General features: G+C 38.0%; 1 non-coding gene across 1 annotated transcript; it reads right to left on the bottom strand.

Moving 5' to 3' along the window:
- Positions 1–9,793: 9,793 nt before the first annotated feature.
- Positions 9,794–9,866, bottom strand: TRNAA-AGC. The gene has a single exon. It is a non-coding gene; the product is annotated as a tRNA-Ala (tRNA).
- Between the last annotated feature and the right edge of the window lie 391 nt (positions 9,867–10,257).

Below are 10,257 nucleotides of genomic sequence, written 5' to 3'. Positions count from 1 at the left end.
GTTTACAGATTTCTTTTGATTTGGTTTCTGGTTTAGCTCACTTAGAATGTGATAGCAGATTAGGAAAATTAATGATGCATTGTCAGGACTGGTGGGTGGAAGACCTTTCTGTGCTAAAAATTGATCTTTATCGACGAGTTATCGCTGCAATGAGGAGAGCTGGTGACTACGTATATTCTTGATGTTTATTTGTTCCCATTCTGTAACCTCTGCTGGTTCTTAGGCAGTATTTTGTTACTTTCTCCTATAAACATGATGTCTTGAGTTTGTGAGTCAGTGATTATATGCAGCCTTAGCATTTCTTTATCTATGATCATATTTTTACTCAGGTTTGTTGATAAGTCTGTGCATATGTTTGATCAACGTAACCTAACTTCTGGTGGTGTTGGTGCACCAGTACACAAACTTGATGGTCACAAGGTTGTTGTTCTCTATGTTCAGGCATGCTGTATTACTATATTATTAGCATTGGAATACTTCTGTTAACTGCTTCTATAACTTACTGTTCTTTTAACTTTATTCCAGTGGTTTCTTGATAAAGCATCAATTTTTAGAAGAGCTGCTGAGGATGGCTTCCTCAATATATGGGATTATGAAGGTATTTGTTTATCTATAATGAAGGTTATGGAAAGTCATTTTCCCATATATTTTTTTGAAGCGAGTCTTTAAAGACAATAGAGGACCACACTCGTCTTCTGTCCATGTGATGATGCCATTCATGCCCAACACTAAAGGCATTTTTTTTTTGGAGAAATAAGCATCACTGCAATCTTCCATCGCCTATATTGTCGGGGTTGTTAATTTTAATATAATTAACCTTTATCATGTTAATCATGATGTGTTTGTCTTAATTATTTGGGCTTAACTATATGGATCTTATCTTAATGAGTGTAGATCTAATGCTTGATCATTAGATCTAATGAGGTATCTGCAGATCTAATGCTTGATCATTTGTCTGTGAGTTCAAGATGACTTTTTTTTACGCCGATCAGCAATCTGTAGCAATAGCACATAGTTGTATGCAGATCTAATGCTTAGATCATTCCTCTATGAGTTCAAGATTACTTTTTTTTAACACCGATCAGAAATAAATCTACATATTTCCCAGAAAATAGAGAGGTTTCATCTTTCTAAGTGATATGAACTTGTTATCTCTGATAGTTTTTGTGATCATAACATAGACCAAGGAAGAAATCTTCAAGAAATGAGTTTTTTTTTATTTAATGGATCAGGCAAATAATTGTTTTGATATATGAAATTGTTTTCTTCTTGTCCAATTGATTTACATAGATTTTTTCTTCTTTTAATAATTGATAGAAGATTGATTTTTCAAATCTTTGATAATGTGATATTCCATAATGAAACTCATAAAAGAGGAGCACAGAGATTATAGTCTTCATTTCCATGTGTTATTTATGTTTCCTAGTATTGTTATGTTCTTTGGAAATCTCCTTGTAAGAGTTTGCAAAAGTGTTCTGTTTGTCCATCCCTGAAGCCTTGTCCCTTTGAAGCCTAATGTCTAGCAATGGGTTCATCAAGGCCTCATATAATGTCATTGTGCATAAGAGAGATGCAAGTTCTTCTACAGTGTATTTCGATACCTTGCTCAGATACACTAGTTTTGAATAGCATATATAAATTTATGAAGAAATAGTGAAGCAAATTTTGTATAAGCTAAATAGCCTTACCGCGACATCTACATGTGTCAGGATGGGGAACTAATGAGAAGACACTGATCAACATTTTAGCGCATAGAAATGCCACCCAAAGAAAGCAGATTCAGTTGGCTTACGAGGAATTGTACAACGAGAGTCTCACCAAAAAGCTCGAATCAGAACTGAAAGGAAACTTTGAGGTGGTTATTTTTCTCAACCTTTATTGTCCAATGAATGTTTTTATCTGTAGGGGCAACATCATTTGCAGAAGCTAATATTAATTATTTGAAAAATTTATAAATGTGAAGAGATCGACATGAACTTAGATATGACTTGAACCAATACTATGAATGTAAGTACATAATTAATGGTAGATTGATAGGACTTGTGGCTTGTTATGCGTGATATGCTTATGTACACTATCACATTGTAGCGGTGTATCTGATTATGTTTGATTCTTCAGAAAGTTGTATACCGCTAGAAACATCCACACTTCCAATCAAAACTTGACACTCTTAATTTGATAGCATGTAAACGTTTACAAAAAGCATTAGATGTTTTGTTTCACAAGAGTGAAAACTAGTTGCTTCTACTTAATATGTACATGGTTTATGCATATGGCTTAGGTGAAAAGGAGAAAAGAACCCACACAAATTGGGACGAATTTAGCTCTGACATAGCATGTACAGTAGCTTAGGGATGACCTTAAGCAATTCACACAACATAAAACACATGAATTAAACAACCCATATTAATTGACCTACATCCCATTAAAGAAAATTTATATGTTGACTTAAGCAATCCTTATGCAACCATTAATGAGTGTAGCATTCTCTCATTTCATAAGCTTATATGGTTGCTTTATTTGCCTAAAATAAGTTACAAACCGGATGCTATGCTTTTGTTACAAACCAGATACTAGTTGGAGACTAAATGATTGCCTAAGAAGAAAGGAATTAGAGATTAGGAGCTGCAGTGAGTAGAGTGGCTGGATAAGCTATCTTAAATGGTAACCTTAGGATTAAAGTATTGATTACATTTTTTAAACCTGCTCAACTTCCTCTAAATATCTAACACATAGATACTCGAATTTAACCTAACCTATTAAGATAAATGGGTAATCAAACCTAAAGGGTACCCATTACCATATTTAGCTATACCAATGAATTTCAAGTTCAACTAGAAGTAAGAGTGAGTGTCAATATGCCTGTGGGTACCTCAAGAATAGGGAACTCTTTGTTTTTATGATTTAACCCCTCTTCATTATTTTACTCACCTCTTTTGTTTTTACCTATATTCATGTTTTTCATTAATCAGATAGAGACCCCTAACTACATTATTTAGGCTACAAGCTCGACCTCTACCACATGGCTATAGGGAGGAAATGATCATGTTGATCCCTAATCTTATCCCTAGCCGATCATTAAACATTAAATGTGTGGGAATTTACTAGAATCTACTCCTACATGAAGCAAATGAATAAAAACTACAAGTAAAGTTTACCTACCCTGTTACTTCAAGTAAACATTGCAATTTTCCATGTATGCTGGCCTTTAATATAGAGGGCTACAAGAGGATTATATCTTAGGTCAAGACACTCCAAATCCATCATAAACCAAAGGGAAAATAGTTTCTACTTACTAGAGGATTGAATGGACCCAAAAGGAAGCTCTAACTTGCTATTTTGGGTGCTGAACTAAGGAGGCAGCTGCCTTCTTGCCGCATTCCTTGCTGCTGTGGTTGGTAGCAGAAATCACAGAAAATAGGGGGCTTAGTGCAGGATATTCAGGATACCAAGATGATATCAGAGGTAGTACAATAAATAGTATATCTCTTCATCAGAGGTAGCTTTGTTCTTCTATGCTTCACTAGATTTGTTGTGTAGTCATATTTCTTTGTTCAACCATTATCATGCCTAGTAAGTTGTTGTATGATGCTGTCGGTTCTTATCAATCTGTACACTTGAATTAGAAGGAGCAAATTATCTATGTTATATTCTAAGCAGCATATACTAAGTGTCATATATGAAAGTTTTAGATTCTATGTTATATTCGTTATCTTGCACAGTAGCCTTTAAAAACTCAGTATTCTATTTTATTTGATACATGTACACATTTGTTTTAGTTATTTGACATATGGTGGATTTATGTGTTTTTACAGTTTACAAATCTCAAGTACTCCAGAGTTGAAATTGATGAAGTGCGGTTCGAGTGGGCTGAATGCATGCTAGATTACATTTGAAGTGCGGTTCTACCTTGATGTGTTAAAAGAATGTTCTACCTTGATTTTGATATCTATTAGCTAGCTTTTGATGTAAAAAGAATGTTTGGGTATTTTATGGATATTGTTGTAAGAAGATTATTTATATAATTTGTGAATATTTGTGTATTTTATGGATATTATTGAATGAAGAATATTTGTATAATTTGTGAATATTTGTGTATTTTTTTTTGTTATTGTCGGTTTTTCATTGTTTCGGAAATCAAATATGCGCTGTTAAAAAATATACATATTACATCGGTTTTCCACCGCTGCAAAACCGGTGTTATTAACTAATATTACATCGGTCATTTGCTGCTGCCAAAACTGGTGTTATTAACATACAATATTACATCGGTTTTACACCGTTGATAAAACGGTGTCGTTAAGTGATACTACACCGGTTAATAACCGATTCGAAGACTGGTGTTGTTAAGTGATACTACACCGGTTTTAAACCGATGTCTAAAATGGCAGACTTTTAACATCGGCTTCATAGACATCGGTCGAAAATGAAATAGACACCGGTGGAAAACCGATGTCTATGAAGGTTTTTGTTGTAGTGACACTACCATCTGAGCTACATCCCCTAATGTTTAATGCTAACGAAGAATCTCTAGTATTGGAGATGTAGCCACCCCATAACAATGAAAGGAGCCACTAAGAAGGAAGGATGCAACCGCAAAGCTGATCCCAAAAGAGGCCAAACACGATGGTCAAGCTCAAGAGGAAAAAGGGGCCGAGGAAGGTGCCTGAGAAGAAGCAATAGATGATATGATAGTGGTGGTGAAGCAGATGGTTGTTTCCAACCTACTGTTGCCCCTGAGCAGCCTAGAGTTGCGCAGCGGTGGATGGTGATGGAGGTGTTTTGTGGTGGTGATCAAGTCGATTGATCTGTGTGGCTACGTGGATCTTTCTAATTTGCTATTAAGGTTTTAACGACAAACCAATTAAAATGTTGAGATAAAAAATAAAAATATTATTGGGTTGGAAGGTAATAAACGAATGGAGCTCTATTCGGGTTAATGGTTTTAACGACAAACCGATTAAAATGTTGAGATAAAAAATAAAAAAAATTAAGGTACAAATGGAGAAGGTAACCAAGCCACAGAGAGGACTTGCAGGCCTCGCCAACGACCGACCGACAGCCAGACCGCAAGGGGGGGATGACCCATGGGTCCGGGGAACAAGGGGAAGACAACTGAAATTGAAAGGGAAAGGCGACATAAATCATACTAACCAACAACACAGACCGCCGAATAAGGGAAACAAAAAGACTAGGCCTACTAAGGCCTTTTCGTTTTTTGGCCAAATTTTTCAGAACAACACTTTAATACCCTACAAAACACATAAACCTAGTAGTCGCTGCAGGCTTCCGGCTCGACCAAACGTCTATGGTCGAGTCCTCAGCTCAGCAGCTACATTAGTCGCTGCAGCCTTCCAGCTCGGTCAAACGTCTATGACCGAGTCCTCAGCTCAGCAGCTACAGGAGCTACAGGTAAGAATACACTCTCCTGCATCCACTGGGTTTTGTGGGCTCTCTTTTGGGGACGCCCGCAGCTCAGTGGATGCAGATAGGACATTACATTCTGAACTACCCTAACTACTGAGAAACAAACGATGCAAGGTATCGATCCCCGTACCTCTCGCATGCTAAGCAAGCACTCTACCATCTGAGCTACATCCCCTAATGGTTTTTGGTAACTAAGAATCTTTAGTATTGGAGATTTAGCCACCCCATCGCAACGAAAGGGGCCACTAAGAAGGAAGGATGCAACCACAAAGCTGATCCCAAACAGAGGCCAAACACAATGGTCAAGCTTAGGAGGAAAAAGGCATCGAGGAAGGTACCTGAGAAGAAGCAACAGACGATACGATAGTGGTGGTGAAGCATATGGTTGTTTCAAACCTACTGTTGCTCCTGAGCAGCCTAGAGTTGCGTAGCGATGCATGGTGATGGAGGTGCTTCGTGATGGTGATCAAGATTGATCTGAGTGGCTGCATGGATCTTTCTAATTTGCTGATAAGGTTTTAACGACAATCCAATTAAAATGTCAAGACAAAAAAAAAATATTATTGGTTTAGAAGGTAATAAACGAATGGAGCTTTATTTGGGTTATTGGTTTTAATGAAAAACCGATTAAAATTTTGAGATAAAAAATTAAAAAATTATTGGCATTAAAAGTTAAGGTCTACCATCTGAGCTACATCCCAGGATGTTTAATGCTAACGAAGCATCTCTAGCATTGGAGATATAGCTACCCGATATCGACGAAAGGAGCCACGAAGAAGGAAGGACTCAACTACAAAGGTGATACCAAACAGAGGCCAAATATGATGGTCAAGCTTAGGAGGAAATAGGGGCCGAGGAAGGTGCCTAAGAACAAGCAACAGACGATACGATAGTGGTGGTGAAGCAGATGGTTGTTTCGAACCTACTGTTGCTCCTGAGCAACCTAGAGTTGCGCAGCGGTGGATGCTTATTGAGATGCTTCGTGGTGGTGATCAAGTCGATTGATCTGAGTGGCTGCGTGGAGCTTTCTAATTTGCTATTAAGGTTTTAATGGCAAACCAATTAAAATATTGAGATAAAAAATAAAAATATTAAATCTATTCAGGGTATTTGGTTTAAATGACAAACCAATTCAAATGTTGAGATAAAAAATAAAAATAAATTATTGGCATAAATGGTTAAACAAATGGATTACATATGTAGAGTATCATTCCCTATACCTCTTACATTCTAAGCGAGCACTCTACCATCTAAGCTACATCCCCTAATGTTTAATGCTAATGAAGAATCTCTAGTATTGGAGATGTAGCCACCCCATAGCAACGAAAGGATCCACTAAGAAGGAAGGATGCAACCGCAAAGCTGATCCCAAACAGAGGGCAAACATGATGGTCAAGCTCAGGAGGAAAAAGGGGCCGAGGAAGGTGCATGAGAAGAAGCAACACAGGATACGACAGTGGTCGTGAAGCAGATGGTTGTTTCGAACCTACTGTTGCTCCTGAGTAGCCTAGAGTTGTGCAGCGGTGGATGGTGATGGAGGTTCTTCATGGTGTAGATCAAGTCGATTGATCTGAGTGGCTATGTGGATCATTCTAATTTGTTGTTAAGGTTTTAACGACAAACCAATTAAAATGTTGAGATAAAAAATAAAAATATTATTTTGGCTTAGAAAGTAATAAACGAATGGAGCTCTATTTGGGTTATTGGTTTTAATGACAGACCGATTAAAATGTTGAGATAAAAAAATATATTGGCATTAAAAGTTAAACAAATGGAGATGCAAGGTATCGATCCCCGTACCTCTCGCATGCTAAGCGAGCGCTCTACCATCTGAGCTACATCCCCTAATGTTTAATGATAACAAAGCGTCTCTAGTATTGGCGATGTAGCCACCCGATATCGATGAAAGGAGCCACAAAAAAGGAAGGACGCAATCACAAAGTTGATCCCAAACAAAGGCTAAACTTGATGGTCTAGCTCAGGATGAAATAGGGGCCGAGGAAGGTGCCTGAGAAGAAGCAACAGACGATATGATAGTGGTGGTGAAGCATATGGTTGTTTCGAACCTACTGTTGCTGCTGAGTAGCCTAGAGTTGCACAGCAATGGATGGTGATGGAGGTGCTTCGTGGTGGTGATCTAGTCGATTGATCTGAGTGGCTGCGTGGATCTTTCTAATTTGCTATTAAGGTTTTAACTACAAACCAATTAAAATGTTGAGATAAAAAATAAAAATATTATTGGTCTTAGAAGGTAATAAACTAATGGAATTCTATTCAGGGTATTGGTTTTAATGACAAACCGATTCAAATGTTAAGATAAAAGATAAAAAAAAATTATTGGCATAAAATGTTAAAAAAATGGAGATGCAAGGTTTAAATCCCTATACCTCTTGCATGCTAAGTGAGCGCTCTATCATCTGAGCTACATCCCCTAATGTTTAATGCTACCAAAGAATCTCTAGTATTGGAGATGTAGCCACCCCATAGCAACGAAAGGAGCCACTATGAAGGAAGGACGCAACCACAAATCTGTTCCCAAATAGAGGTCAAACACGATGGTCAAGCTCAGGAGGAAATAGGGGCCGAGAAAGGTGCCTGAGAAGAAGCAACAAACGATAGTGGTGGTGAAGCAGATGGTTGTTTCGAACCTATTGTTGCTCCTGAGCAGCCTTGAGTTGCGCAGCGGTGGATGGTGATGGAGGTGCTTAGTGGTGGTGATCAAGTCGATTGATCTGAGTGGCTGCGTGGATCTTTCTAATTTGATGTTAAGATTTTAATGACAAACCAATTAAAATGTCGAGATAAAAAATAAAAATATTATTGGCTTAGAAGGTAATGAACGAATGGAGCTCTATTTGGGTTATTGGTTTTAATGACAAAACAATTAAAATGTTGAGATAAAAATAGGGGATCTGAGCTACATCCCCTAATGTTTAATGCTAACGAAGAATCTCTAGTATTGGTGATGTAGCCACCTCATAGCAACGAAAGGAGCAACTAAGAAGGAAGGATGCAACCGCAAAGTTGATCCCAACCAGAGGCCAAACATGATGGTCAAGCTCAGGAGGAAAAAGGGGCTGAGGAAGGTGCCTGAGAAGAAGCAACACACGATATGATAGTGGTGGTGAAGCAGATGGTTGTTTCGAACCTACTATTGCTCCTGAGTAGCCTAGAGTTGTGCAGCGGTGGATGGTGATGGAGGTTCTTTGTGGTGTAGATCAAGTCGATTGATCTGAGTGGCTGTGTGGATCATTCTAATTTGTTGTTAAGGTTTTAACGACAAACCAATTAAAATGTTGAAATAAAAAATAAAAATATTATTTTGGCTTAGAAGGTAATAAACGAATGGAGCTCTATTTTTGTTATTGGTTTTAATGACAAACCGATTAAAATGTTGAGATAAAAAAAATATTGGCATAAAAAATTAAACAAATGGAGATGCGGGGTATCGATCCCCATACCTCTCGCATGCTAAGTGAGCGCTTTACCATCTGAGCTACATCCCCTAATGTTTAATGCTAACGAAGCGTCTCTAGTATTGGCAATGTAGCCACCCGATATCAATGAAAGGAGCCACAAAGATGGAAGGACGCAATCACAAAGGTGATCCCAAACAGAGGCCAAACATGATGGTCTAGCTCAGGAGGAAATAGGGGCCGAGGAAGGTGCCTGAGAAGAAGCAACAAACGATATGATAGTGGTGGTGAAGCATATGGTTGTTTCGAACCTACTGTTGCTCCTGAGTAGCCTAGAGTTGCGCAGCAATGGATGGTGATGGAGGTGCTTCATGGTGGTGATCTAGTCGATTTATCTGAGTGGCTGCGTGGATCTTTCTAATTTGCTATTAAGGTTTTAACTACAAACCAATTAAAATGTTGAGATAAAAAATAAAAATATTATTGGTCTTAGAAGGTAATAAACAAATGGAATTCTATTCAGGGTATTGGTTTTAATGACAAGCCGATTCAAATGTTAAGATAAAAAAAAAAAATTATTGGCATAAAATGTTAAACAAATGGAGATGCAAGGTTTCAATCCCTATACCTATTGCATTCTAAGTGAGCGCTCTATCATCTGAGCTACATCCCCTAATGTTTAATGCTACCAAACAATCTCTAGTATTGGAGATGTAGCCACCCCATAGCAACAAAAGGAGCCACTAAGAAGGAAGGACGCAACCACAAATTTGTTCCCAAATAGAGGCCAAACACCACCAATTAAAATGTCGAGATAAAAAATAAAAATATTATTTTGGCTTAGAAGGTAATAAACGAATGGAGCTCTATTTGGGTTATTTGTTTTAATGACAAACCGATTAAAAAGTTGAGATAAAAAAAATATTGGCATTTAAAAAGTTAACAAATAGTGGAGATGCGAGGTATCAAACCCCGTACCTCTCGCATGCTAAGCGAGCGCTCTACCATCTGAGCTACATCCCCTAATGTTTAATGATAACGAAGCGTCTCTAGTATTGGCGATGTAGCCACCCGATATCGATGAAAGGAGCCACAAAGAAGGAAGGACGCAATCACAAAGGTGATCCCAAACAAAGGCCAAACATGATGGTCTAGCTCAGGAGGAAATAGGGGCCGAGGAAGGTGCCTGAGAAGAAGCAACAGACGATATGATAGTGGTGGTGAAGCATATGGTTGTTTCGAACCTACTGTTGCTGCTGAGTAGCCTAGAGTTGCACAGCAATGGATGGTGATGGAGGTGCTTCGTGGTGGTGATCTAGTCGATTGATCTGAGTGGCTGCGTGGATCTTTCTAATTTGCTATTAAGGTTTTAACTACAAACCAATTAAAATGTTGAGATAAAAAATAAAAATAT

Source organism: Zingiber officinale, chromosome 1B (assembly GCF_018446385.1).
Source record: "Zingiber officinale cultivar Zhangliang chromosome 1B, Zo_v1.1, whole genome shotgun sequence".
In the NCBI taxonomy this organism is placed as follows: Eukaryota; Viridiplantae; Streptophyta; class Magnoliopsida; order Zingiberales; family Zingiberaceae; genus Zingiber; species Zingiber officinale.
This window is presented reverse-complemented; position numbering and strand designations above follow the sequence as displayed.